The sequence below is a fragment of the Poecilia formosa genome, unplaced genomic scaffold (assembly GCF_000485575.1).
Source record: "Poecilia formosa unplaced genomic scaffold, Poecilia_formosa-5.1.2 Scaffold231, whole genome shotgun sequence".
In the NCBI taxonomy this organism is placed as follows: domain Eukaryota; kingdom Metazoa; phylum Chordata; class Actinopteri; order Cyprinodontiformes; family Poeciliidae; genus Poecilia; species Poecilia formosa.
The window spans coordinates 328,092-342,563 of record NW_006800170.1 but is presented as its reverse complement, the minus strand read 5'-3'; positions in this window follow the sequence as shown (position 1 = coordinate 342,563).

Below are 14,472 nucleotides of genomic sequence, written 5' to 3'. Positions count from 1 at the left end.
AAGATAAGGACTAAATTAAAGAAATTGTGTAAAATGAATCAATTACATTTATTTTTAAAACAGTTGCAAACTTCAGAGCCTCATGCTTTTCTCACATTCTGATTGGTCTGAAAAATGAGTCATAAAACATTTTTTTTCTTGCAATAAGATATGAATAAGACAGAAAAATAATAAACAATCAGCCACCAAGTATGAAATATTCCCATTCATTTTGAATTGTCTTGTTGCAGATGATTCCACTTTATACCTGAAAAAGTCAAGTTAAAAAAACAAATAAAAATACGAAATCACAAAGGAGTGAAATTATCAACACTAGCCAGCTCCTATTCATTTTCAAAACACCTAAAAAAGTTGCTCATTTTATATTCAGAATTGCTGAAACAGAACAAAAAATGCAGTTCTTTTGTAAACATGCACTGAAACGCACAGTATGAATAAGACTTTATGCACTGCAATACAAATGTTTTTATTAGAATACATTTATTTAGCCCTAGCATTTCCTGAATAAATAATTTTACTTTTTGATTATTTATACTTCACTTAGTAGTCAATGATCTGCTGCTAAATGATCTGCTGCTATACTTGGGGACAAACGTATTTGTAACACGAAGATCTGTCTCTGTTACCAACTCTTTAAAATGGGAAAGAGAACATGGCATTCAGATATGTGGTGACCCTCATGATTCAAGAAATGGAAACATGAAAACAATAATGATATATTACAGATAATTACAAAGTTGTAAAAACATGGAAATGTGGAAAATGTGGAAATGTGAAATTGATCAAAGCTCTTTGTTTTCTTTCGCTGTAGCAAAAAGTGATATCTGGGGTCAAGTATTCATGACATTAGTTCATTGTAAGGCCTAATTCACAGCTTTTCAATTGATTCTGGAATACTAGAAAAATGATCATTTGTAATAATTTAGTCTCCTTTTGTTTGTTTTCATGTTTTCAAACATCTTTACTGGTTTGATATTTGATAATTGTTTTTTTTTTATATCAGCTTACTACTTCCTGTGCTCATCATCATAACAACACTGTTTCTTCTGATCTCTGATCTGTTTGGGTGACCTTCTGCTAAAGCCGAGTGCTTTGTGTTCCCACCTGGCCCCAGGTAAGCTCCCTGTCCGGTGAGCAGTAAACAAGCTCTCCATTGGCTTGTCTGCTCCACTTAACACCTGACATCCCCCCTCCATGCTGACCTCAGACCTCTGACCCCAAACTGACAACCTGGGAGGCGTCTTTGGAAACTTTCTTTTCTCCGCTTGCTCCCCTTTTCTTCTCAGCCACTTGCTGAGTGCTGCAGAGTGAGACAAGGTGAAAGGTATCCTGAGAGCGAGGGGTTTGGATGGGGAGGGGGTGCAGGTGTTCATGCCTCCACACCTCTCAAGTTCAAAAGCCATTGAGTCCTTTGCAGCCAGGTAACGTTCAACAATGTGTCACCCACCCCCCACCCGGAGGCGACACTGTCAGAGGGCTTCAAGGAGGCACAGTCACCCATCCTCTTCCACACACCGGGAATAAAAATATACCTATTACCCCAGCTGCCAACACTTGCATATACATCTAATAATATTCAATAACATCTGTCATACAAGTATCTGCAAAAATGCACGAGAGACTTGTGCTAATCTAACAAAACACTCCAAGAATCTAAACTTGTCACATTTGCCTTAATCGTGTCCAGTATTTCTCAGCTCCCGCAGCCATATGAGTTCAAAAACTGGAGCCAGTCCAAGCATTACTGGTAACATTAGTGTCAGTAATTTAATGCGCAGGTGTGAATGGATTCTCAAACAAGCTGAGGAGGCTCCCAGCAAGGCCCCGTTCAGCACTGCCAGGATCAGCGGCGGGTTTAAATAAATATGCCGCTGAGCAGACATGTCGGCAGCTGGGGCCCCGGTATGGCTGTCGCTGTTTGTGTTGTGGCTTTGTGTGGTCACTGATGAGAAAGCAGAGGGACGCTACTGTCCTCGCTGCGAGAAGACAAGTAGAGGAAAGAAGCTAATGGAGGAAACAAGCAGCACCTGAAGACACCTTCTGAGCAGATGCATATAAAACCTGATCATGTTCTGGAAAGGGTAGTTCTGGATGAGAGCCTCTTTTTGCCACCCCACGCAAAAAACATGCACTCGGGCCATCTAAGCCTCTCCTGCACAAGAGAGCTAGAGTTTCGGAAGCAGTAAGAACTAAAAAAATTATAAACTACTGACTGGTATAAGAAGACAGAGAGAGATGGAGACATAAATTTATTGAGATTTCAATTATATATATATTTTTTAAAACTGTCTCCTTTTTCACATTTTGCAGAACCAGGTTTCATCTTTGAGAAGCTTGTTATTGTAATTGTCTAACGCAGTCTAATTTGGTCAAAATGCATTAAATAAATCATTAAATATGTTTTTTTTTTGTCTTTTACAAAAATAATAAAAGTTTCACGAATCTCAAATTCTGTCTTAAATAATTCATGTATTGTGCAAACAAATTTATTAAAACCAGAAAGTTTTCATAAACTTTGTGTTGAATAATAAGCAGCAAATACAAATCAATCCTTGCTGAGTGAACATGTAAAAAAAAATTAGAGAAAACGTTTAGTTTTATTGGTAGCTGATTTATACATTTGATCTAATTAATATCATGAATAATAACAACAATTAATTATGGATATTTTTTCCATTATTATGACTGCAATATTGAATGTGTTATTTTATTTTACCAAATAATATAATTATTATTCTGTTTTAGATGATAGTAGATTGTACAATTTTGTTAAGTTATTTTGTAAATACTGTGGTATTTTTAGGTTATCTTACCTTGAGAACGGCATATTGTTCCATGCCTGCTACTTACTATGTAGTGTCATTTTTATTTTTCATAATAAATTCTAACACTTACTTATTTTTTAGATTGCTGAATCTTGAACTTCAAGTCCTAAATTGATGAATAATACAAATGTTTTTGAATCTAAAAGGTAAAGCAACAACCTGTAACGCTGAAAGATTTTTAGTTTCTTTGCATGTATGTCCACCAAGAAGTGTGTAAATAGCCAAACTGTTGCTGGAAACTGCACAAACTGAAGAGAAACATTTTTATTTAAGGATTGGACTTGAATGACAAGATGAAAGACGAGTAGAAAAGGCAGTGGAAATGAAAGCCTGAAAGATGTGAAAAGTGAAATTCCAGGCGCAGAGAAGACAAGAGCTGCTGCTGTCTGTCGGCAGCAGAGTGGGGAGTCAATTAGGAGGTTAGCTGTGCCAGATGAGATTGTTCAGGAATGGTTTATGGATTGAGAATTGAGCAGAGGAGGGCCAACGGAGGAAGATCAGTTTCAGTGTTTCTTTCCAAGCTGCCACTGCGCCCTCATGGACGTCTTGAAAGCTGTTGGGGGGTGGGGGAGAAATGCCAGAAAAGTTAATTCCTTCAGGCACGCTGCCAGAGAGGAGAGTGCCCCTGTAAGTCCTGCAGTAAATCCTGTGGATTCATACTGAGCTGCAGAGAAGACACCTGCAGGATATATGATACTGTATATTTCTTGTCAGCCTTTGAGCTCAGGTACAAAACCAACACTGCGCATTAGCTCAGCTTTAACCTGCAGAGCAGCTTTATCATCACTCTGTTTTGCAGTGTCAGTCCTGTGGGGAGTCTGCATAATGGTGAACTTTGTTTTGGCAGGAAGGTTTGTTTTTAAATATTGTAGTTTCAAAGACCTGAGAGGAAACGTCGATTTTATGTCCGCATCCTTTTTTGTTTGTTTTTCACTAAGCATGAGACTGGATGCCATCTGTTCATAGAGGCAGCATACAGACTGATATAGTGTATATTAAAGGTGTCGTGTTTTTATTGTTTCATTAACTATTTCAGAATAAAATGCTGCACTCAAAATGTTGTTCTGTTGACCAATTTATAAGCAAAACTCCATCATTTTCACTGATAACTTCCTCCTTTTCTCTTCAATTGTTATATGTCAGACAACAAGGCAAAGTGTGAACTTGTAGCTTTGAGCTGTGAGTTATACACACAGGGCAAGGAGTGCTGATGAGATGGTTAGTGTCAACATGTCAGAGGTCAGATCCCCCCTTAACCGGGTTCCTTCAGTAGGAGGATTTAGATAAAAAGGAGGCAGGATAACAAATATGGATCTCTTTGTAATGTTAACCAACAATATTTATGTCTGATCTTAACTCTGCTCTGTTATCAAGAACAGGGTGCAGAAAATGTAAGAATAAGGTGTGTCTTTTTCATTTTTTTTTTATAAATGTTTCCCTGTTTTAGGTGTACTGTAGATATAACATACCAAACAGGTTCTCTTTTGCCGCTGTCTAAAATGGGCTTCCATAACAAAAATATATTTTAAAAGCCAAATATAACAGCAATATCTGGGGCAACTGTGATTTAAGAGGTAGGTTAAAAAGTGGAAGGTGGTAGGTTAATTTTATAAAGGATTAAGATTGGCTAACTTGTCTTTGCATCAGATTTATCGCCCAACAGATAAGGTAGAAGGTGGTGTTAAGATATTGTCATCATCACTACTTTTACTGTTGCACTCGAGTCCAATTGACATTATTGTACTTTAGATCACTTTATTTTATTTTTATTTTTTTACATTAGCCAGCAATTGGTGAATCACCTTTGGAAAACTATATCTGGAAAACTTTTGCTAACCTGAACACACTTCCTCACATGGTGTTCACACATTTGCAGCTACATCTTGTGACACCACCAACCGTGCCAACATTTACAGCCTTTACTGTCAGCTGATCCAACCACAGCAACCCACCAGCTGTGAAAAGTGTCGCCCCTATAAGCTCCTGCCACTGACTGACAGTAGCTTTAATGTTTGATGAAGGACCAGGGATGAACCAAAGGCTAGACTCCCAGAGTAAGCGATGCAGGGAACACCCAAACCTCCTGCTATTGTTATCGCCCTTGGCTGCCCTGCTATTCATAGAGCGGAGGATAGGGTTCTTCAGTCCCGGGCTGAAAGTTTCACATAGGAGAGACACACAATGAAGCCAGGATAGCAAGGATTACCGTGGCCTTCAGATCCACACCTGTGGTGGCCCTGCACAGTCACACAGAGGACTCCACATTCAATGTTACATCTGGAGATTAAATGAAAGGCAATGTAATTTTTTACAGATAAAATACTACATTTTTAAATTTGTTATCTTATATTAATTAACTAAACAACTCAAGATACTACAGCTGAAGCCAGATACCTAGCTGTGTGTGCTAACATTTCAGATAATTATAACCAGAATCAAATTCGTTTCTTCAAGATTTATGTCTCACAATAATAGTTAAGGGCTAAAATTTGAACCTCATCTCTGCTGACCAGGCTTCAAATGGCCATACTCTATCCATGCCCTGCACCATATTATCATTTGTACAAAGGACAGTGAAATACCTGACACTCAGGGACAAAAACATGTAATTATATGGAACAGCATCAGTACAGCCCAAATAACATTGCTTGAGGAACTGAGCAAAAAGTGATTATCTGGGAAAAAAAAGCAACTAAAGATATGATCCTAAGGATCCCAACAAAGAAACCTCTATACCCTTAAGTCCTCTCCATGAACATCACAAATAGGACTTTTGATTAAATTTTTTTGCTCATTTGGCAATATTTTCTACTTTTGCCTTTGATGAATGGTTTAGAGTTTTATGTCAGATACAGCTTCCCTTTATAGACCCTAATTCTTGATTTATTTTGTAATCTGTTTCCTGTCCACTCACTCCCTGCTTTCCTTGTTTCATCTGTTTTGTCTATTTTGGTCTTTTACTTTCCTGTGTTTTATCATGCTCTGTTTCATTCCCCATCTTTCTCTTTTGTGTTTATCAGTCATTCTAGTCTTCCCAGTTTTCTCTCATTTCTCCTCCCACAGCTTCATCCTGTAATTAAACTCCCATGTTTTGCATCCAGTAACCATCCAGTTGCATATAAGCAACTGTTTTGCTGCACTCATTTTCAGTTCCTCCTGAAGCAAGTGTTGTCTTTTTTATTGTTTTGTAGTCTTTTTATGTTTTCTCATTGTTATTGTTGCAATATACATTTCTGTTTTTTAATTAAATATCCACTGCACCATGATTCTGCTTTTTGCTTGCACTTGTGTCCTCCACAAACCCAGACAAAACAAACAATACAGAGTTTTCATTGGTGCTAAATAAACTCTCACCTTATTTGTAAGACCCTTAGCTACATTTGTTACAGACAATGTAAACCTAGTTTTTCTGGATTTGTCCCAGTGGGTTCATTTCTTTCAAAAGGCTCTCCAGTGAGTTTAATCTGGCCAAGAAGAAACAAAGCAGATCAGGAAACAAAAACAAAAACCTTTCCTCAGAGCTCCTCTCCACCCTGTGTCTTTGTATCAGTTTTAAGATTAGTCACTGGATACCACAGATGTTAATGAATCCTGTTTAAATGAATATTATGTGTCATCAAATCCCCTGCTGCAAGATTTAATTCCCACACCCCAAAAAGCATAAAGGTTGAAAATAAACCTCCCAGACCTGTCAAAGAGCCTGTAAGTGGTGTTAAGTCCTGTCAAACGAACAAAAAGGAGGAAAATATTTTTCACAAGCTCCATCGCAGCGATTATGTTTCAGTTGACATTCTCCCTCGATACACCTGAGACAGGTGACTTTTTGCATGGAGGGGATTAACTGTTATGGTGTTTGAAGAGGTTTCTATTGTTGAACGCCAGGAATATTAATAACCCAGGAGTTGGCATCGCTGACAGGGGAAGACATTGGTAGATACAATGACCACATTATTTCCCATCACAATAAATGAATCCGTAACACACAGTAGGGTTCCCTCAGAGACGTCGCTATGTTCCACTGCTGAACACCACATTTCTACATATGGCTCAATAATTCAGATGATAACTGGTTCAGTTTAATTGCAGCATAAAAGATTCAAGGTGTCCCTTAAGTGCAGCACATCAGGTGCCACTTATATAATGACAGATGGCTGTTTGTTGGCTTGGGTGTCACATAGGGAGGCTTTGTCATATTCACACTTCCCCTTGTTGGGAGAGGGATCAAGTTTTTCCTCCCTGTACAGTTTCTCTTTTTCATTCACCAACTGTGACAATGATGAATTATTGAGACGCAGAAACTGATGAAGGAACAGCCAACATTCATCTTGCAAATGTGTTGCATGTGTTAGACTCAAAATAAGTTCAATAAAGAATTAATGGTTTGCATTTACAGCCAAATGCATTTTGAGCATGCTAGCTATCACCAGGAGTACATTGCTGTGCAAAAGTATAAATATCCCTTGAATTTCTATGTAGTTTTTGAGTTTTAGCTGATATATCAAGACAGTGTAGTCCAAAATGTTGAAGTAGTTGGTCTTAATTGTGCTCATTAAGGATTTCAAGATTTAGATTTTTAGAAAAGTGGGATTTCTATTTAGCCACCTTTACTCTGATTGCACTTGTTAAAATCAAGTGCAACCAATTACTTTAAAGGGGCAGTAATGTGTATTTTCCAGGTATATAATCATTTTATAGTACAATCAAGTAACTGTGTCACCTTCAGTTATACCATGCTGTATATTTCAAATATGACTTAAAAGATATTTGACTTTGCAAATTAATGCCATGAAATTTGGTCTCTGCCTCTTTAAGAAGGTCCTGCTCTTTCTGACACTCTACCTTCAGGACGTCATCACAACATTTCTCCATTAAGTCTTTAACTATTTGATATTTTGCCAATCCTAAAAGAATCCTGCTAAATGCTGCGAATTACTTGAGGTTGGGGTGATTCGCCTTATAAGCCCACAGCTAATCCTACAATGGAGTGGTCCAGATTTGGCCAACAATCTACGTTTAAGTTGACTAAAACATAAATTGAGAAAATAGTTTCTTTACATCTATATGAAATATTTGTGTGAGATGAAAAGGAATTAAATTTAGATGTAAATGACATTTACGTACACTGAATAAAAAGACACACGCCTTTTTCTTCACTGTCTGAAGTTAAATCAGACTAAATTTCCAAAATAATTACCAAAATTATTTATATTTGCTAAGAGTCACAACATCTGTTTTAACTGAGTATACTTTTATTTGAAACAATTTAAGATGAACTCTCATATTCCACCTTTCTACACATCAAAGATCTGATTAGATTTCCTATTATAGTCATTTTGGTTATTATGTTATACCTAATAGATCTAATACAGCTTTATTCTACTTAGTGTAATAATTTTTTGGTATATTCAGGTTGCAAAATACATACCAAAGCATTGCTGGTGGGGGTTTCACATGAGAAAACTTCCTGTTGAATGAGTGAGCAGAGTGAACCCACACATCATGTTTGGAGTTCTCTACATTTCCTGTCTCTAACTGCAGAATAATTTTTTTAAAAACAGTTGACTTAGCTTAACAAAGTTGTGTGTGAATACTTAAAAAGGGGAAGCACCTGCTCATTTAGTTAATGAGCTGCAAAAAACATCACTCTGAGGAAAACAAACAGACATTGCATAGTGTTTCAAGACATACTCATCTGTAATAAGACCGCAATAGTATAAAAAGTAAATATCAGCACTTATGCTTTTGTTAAACCACCAGCAACGACTGGCTGAGGCTGCTTTCTGGGGCCGTAAATCAAGCGTTTCCACACTTTGGCTTTCCACTGGAAAAATAATGAGGGCATATGTGAGGCCTGAGGCAGAAATATCAAGGAGTACGAGAAACGGCCAAGAGATACAGAGAAGTGAGGGTGAAACTAAACTGGTGCCATTGGTGCCAAAAGTGAAAGGGAAGTAAGACTGCTGAGGGTCTATGTAGTCTGGGAGGTGTTTTAAAACACATTAATGTTAATACTTTTACAAAATATGCTCAAACATGTTTATGTTTTTAGTACCCACATTCATTTGCTGTCTGGATAGAAGGAGAGGTAGGGCACAGTCATTGCTGTGAGGTTGGTGTAAAGCTCTTACGACCCTTGAGGTGTTCAGAAAAGTCATTCAGTGACCTTTTTAAAAGAAAAGGAAAATTATATTTGTTTTAATGTGGGAAAATAATGAAAATATGGTGCTTTTTAAAACATATAGGAGTATGTTTCCTATCTGAGCTCCGTAGTTTTGTTTGGTGAGTAATTATGCAATCAAAAATGTATCACTTATCACTCAAAATCAGATACATACACTGAAGCAATAACTGCTGCGATGTGTCAAAATAAGGAAAAACTTTCAGGCGTATGAATACCAAGAGTTGATCTATAAAAGAGGAAGCTGCCAACATAAGCGTTGCGCTCTTGCAACCCACAGATGTGATTACAATTACATATTGTAATTATTGTAATTACTTTGTGCTCCAGGCAATATTCTAATCAATAAGTGGCATCTGTACCGACTTCACACTATAAGGGTCCATTCACACCATTCTTGTTTAGTCAGCTTTAATCAAACTCTAGTTCGTTTACCTAGAAAGTCTGGCTTGTTTTGGGGAGGGACTCTATGCAGACCACAAACATGAACACTTGTCCACCTAAAATCCTAGGTCTTGGTTTGGTTGAAGTCAACTCTGGTGTGGTTCAAATGCATTATGTGAATATCAAGCAGAAAATCGACTAAAAAGCAGGGGATTCTGGGTAAATACACCTAAAACAAATGCGTGTCTAGCACTACAGAGAAGGTCTTCTACCAAAGACAAAACAAAATCTATAACCACTAAAATGTCATGCCGCTCCATTTTGTTTACAAGTTGAGCTCATGTCTCCATCAAATGTTTTTTGTCGTTTTCTCCAGTGGTTCTTGGTGCAGCGCCACCACAGGTGAGGGAGGGAACAGGTTTTTCAAAGGGTTTGATTCATTTGACACAGTGCAGCGTGAGAGTGAAACACACCAGCTGAAAATTTAACAAATGTTGTTTTCCCAATCAAACCGAGTCTACCAGACTGTTAGGTGTGAAAACACCTTAAGGTGTTTGAAATTTCTTCGGAGAAACAGGAAATTTCTCAGTTTAACCCCAAAGATCATAAATATTAAAAAAAAAGTAATTTGGGCAAAATAACTAAACATTATATGTAAACTTGGCCTTATTACCAGACAGTATTATTCCTTCCTTCAGCTTGAGACCAACTGCGATGGTAATGGTACGTCTTTCACACGCCTCTCATTGATCCTGTCTCCGATGATCGATGAGGTGACTTGAGGATGGAATTGGCCCGGGCCGCGTCACCCTCTGCCATCTTCCAGCACCTTTGGCTCACACATCTCTGATCTGGAAACCCAAGACCAGGGACCACAAAGGGCTCTGTAAAGCATCTTACCCTTCCCTCTCAGTATAGTAATTAACCTGCCTCTCACCTCCCTGTCCAGCAGCGTCTTCAGAACAGCTTGGCAATCATCAGACACTTCACACAACAGCCTGCGCTCGGGAACCTGACCCTCACGGCTCCTTTTCTTCTTTTGTGACACTTTTCTCTGTGGCACTTCTCTTTCCAAATTATGGCAGCCTGCCATGCCTCGCACACGCAATGTCATCACATTCTGTAATGGCCGCATGTCTGCATAAAACCAGTTTGGCAGATCAATGTGAATTAGTAGCTACTTCTAAGTGATTTCATATGTTATTAAACGAGTGGGGGGGGTGGAAAAAGCTTTTTGATGTTTAGCTCAAGCAACCGACGTCAGTAAATCACAGGCTCCGCTCTGTCCGAAGGCAATTTTCAAAGTAAGAAAATATTAAAAACTTATTAACTTTTAGTGGACATTCAGTGCAGGTCAAGAAATGGAAACAGAAGCCGCCAATATAAGCATGACTCCTTCTTTGGCTCGGTGTATGACAAAAGCAGCCCTTAAATCAGATGTGAACAACTCCTCCTTGTTCATCGTGCTGCCTGTCCAGAACTCAACATTAAGTATGTTTGTAAGGGTGAGCCTTCAGGGCAGCGCACCACCTTTATTTCCATCAATAATTTCCTCTTCTTGGCTGATGACCGTTGAGCCCCCAGCGCAGGCTGGTTTTGATTAACACTGCTGCGTACAATAAGTGAGACCTGCAGCGTTCGTGATGCTGTGATGGATACTCTGAAAAAAGTCACACCATCCAGGCTCTCCACACTGGCCACATTGTGTTGGACACAGCGAGAAGTTCTAACGTCACCTCACATTATATCAGCGCTGTCGTGCTTCACGACGTAATCCTGCTACTTTTTTCCAACATGCAAGTTTCCTTACTGGCAAAACAGTGGGAGAACGCTGTCCGTTACCTCCAAGAAATGACCCATGCACTGTCGCGGCACATTTCTTTCAAACGCAGCAAGAAAAATCCCTCAATTTAAGCATTTCTGCGCCGCTTTGAGGCGTGCCAGTCGCTCATTTAGCTATATATTGTTGTTGGCTAAACCAGTGGGGTGGTGTGGTGATTGGTGTCATGGTACTTCAGCCAAACAGCTGGGGCTCAATTCCTCTTGACAGCCAAAATCTACCCTGCTGAGGTGCCCTTCAGCAAGATATGGAATTCCTTCCAGCTGCAGGGACGCAGGTCGGAAGCAGCCTTCACCTGAGTTCAGGCTGACGTGGCTTTATGAAAACAAACCACAGCCTTTAAACCCATCTGAAAAAATACAAGAAAAAAAAAATGTTGCGCTTGGACCTGCTTTGGGCTTTTTTTGCAGTTTACGTTGCAAACAAAGTGGCAAACTTTACAGATCGTTTAAAGTGTTTGGGTCTTGTAATGAAGCGTAAAACTGAAAAGTCTCTCTCTCTCAAACTGAATTTCCTGCATTTGTTTACGCTCTCACCACCACCTGAAACAAGAGCTTAAATTTTTTAAGATCCAAGGTTGTTTTCAGTCTGAGCATCCTGCTAAGATCAAACTACACAATATCAGTCCGACTGTCCAGAAGGAAATGAGCATGGGGTGCCTGCTTATGGCATTTAGAGTGACTCTGTGGACATATGAGGAGTGCGAGGACAAGCTGGACATGTTTTAGACATGTTAATTTACAACATGTTTAAGTGTTGGGCAGTTCATCACAGGATCAAACACATGGCTAAAAGCAGCTGAAAGCTGTGATTATTTCATAATTACATTTTCTATAACCCTTTTATTGCAATGTCACACTCTATATTGAAGAAACACCTGCAAATACCTAAACTATGACAATAATATTGGGATTTGGATGTATTTTAGTTTAGTGGGTTGTAAATCCAGCGCTACGGAGAGTAATTTATGCCTCCATATTGTCGAGTTACAGGCACAACCTTAAATGGGTTTTATTGGGGTAAAGACAAGACAAGGTCATACACATTTGTCAAGTGGAAATTAATTTGATGTTTTCATAAATTTTTACATAGTAAAATCTGAAAAGTGTGGCAGTTCCCTTGAAACTACATTTCATAAAACACTATTTGCTCTAATTAAAGCTACAAGTCTTTTGGGACGTCTCTTTGCCAGCCTTACGCAGGAAAAGACCGAAGCATTTTGCCCATTCTTCTTCTCAAAATAGCACAAGCTATTAGTTTTGGATCTGGACTCTGGCTGGTCCAATCAAAGAAATAAAAATCGTGCTTTGGAGTAAACATTTCCATTGTAGCTCTTACAGCATTGTTTCATCCTTCTTGCCAATATTGCCGGCCAAATTATTTTGCTGCTAAAGAAAAGCATCCTGACAGCAAGATGCTGCCACCACCAGGTTTCACAATGACAATGATGTGTAATGTTATGATGTGGATCTAAATGCAAATTCATGCCAAAATTTTCATTCTTTAGTTCTAAACAATAAGAGCGGCTATTTTTTCTCCACTTCATAAAGACGGGTTAATTTGTTAAAATCCTCAACAAAATACATTGAAGTTATGTTTACTGTTCTTCTTTCAGGATTACAACAAACATTTCCAAAAATCTTTGTGGATAAGAAAAACATTTCCATCAAACAAAAATAAGCTTCAATAGCTGACAAGTTGACATTGTGGAGGTTCACTGATGATGCATGCCCTCTGTACACATCAGTAAACCATTTCCCAAAAACACCTGGTGGAAAAATGCAGATTCATGTCCATATTTGCTCTTTGGGAAGAGGCAGGTTAGACAGACCACATGTTTTCAACACAGCTGAGCAGATTTGTGCTGGTGGAGCGGTTGTCCCTGTTGGGAAGCAAACACCCGAAGCGTTCACTCATGGATGTCAACAAAAAGAAACGAAACTGCCATCTTCGTAGACTGTTGTTTCTCCATGGAGGCCTGAACGAGAGGCTCATTTTTGAGGCTCTGCACTGAATGAATTTTCCAGTCAGATTCAATGAAGTTCCACCCTGTTGCACGTTAAATGGGTCGAAATTTGTGGCTCAGATCAACTTATTATTACCATATTTCCAAGCAACTACAGGGTATAAGCCATATGTAATTACCAATAATGTTCAATTCATTTTGGCAGCCACTGTTGTTGCTGTAGTTAAGTTACAGGCTGCTCTCCAGCCTCTGTATTATAAAAAGAAAATACATAGCGCAGATTTTGTTGTTTTGTCTCAGTTAAATGTGTTCAGATCATTGAACAAACAAAACAATTGGATTTCAAATAATGATTTTTTTCATAAGTATGTTTTTCTTTTTTCTTTTTTTACATCAGTTGAGTTAGATAGCTTTATTCCTTAATAAAATAGATTATCAAATGAAATCTGTATTTTTATTTACTGCATGTTTAATGAAAGGAACTAGTTTAATGATCTGAAAAGTTTAAGCATGCCAAAAGAGCAAAATTAGAGGAAATCTATAGAGGAAGTAATATTTTTTCACAGCAACACTCACCTTTAAGCTCACACTTTGTAGTGCCTGAAGGCCCCGCAGAAACTCTTGAGTTGCTTTTGTAAAGCCCTCTAAGAAGTGTCATCATTAAATAAATGCTATTTCCAGTGGTTGGTAATGAATATCACTTAAAACTGAATAGCAGCTGTATAAGGTTTGCATGCAGCATATTTTGAGGGAACAATGAAGAAGGAATCACAAAGAAAGTAGACAGAGAGAAGCAAAGTTGAGTAATGATCCTGTAATCTGCCTCCCTCTTTATATTTTCATTGTACCCCACCAGCTCCTTTCTCCTCAGGTCTCTGACTAATGATACAGTAAGAAGTGACACCCAACTCTGTTTCCAACCAGCAACGGTGTCTGAGTTTGAAGACGAGCACAGGCTGAACTGAGGTGCTGAGAAACAGGTTAAGTGTCGAGACTAAATATAATTAATAAATGCATGGTGGCATCACTGTGTTTCTCTCCAACAGGAAAATTATTTTCATTAAAAAAACCTAAATACAGTTCAGTTGCTTAACATGCAGGTAAAGAACAAAGCCTGTCTTTGGCAACATTACTGCTGCCTACGATGAGAAAAAAAAAACCTTTAAAATAGAATTTATTGCAGTCTAACTCTAAAAACATTTGAACGATATTCAGTCTAGGAAAAAAAATAATGGTTTAAAAATGAATGCTGTAATAAAGCAGTGCCTATCAGAAGTTG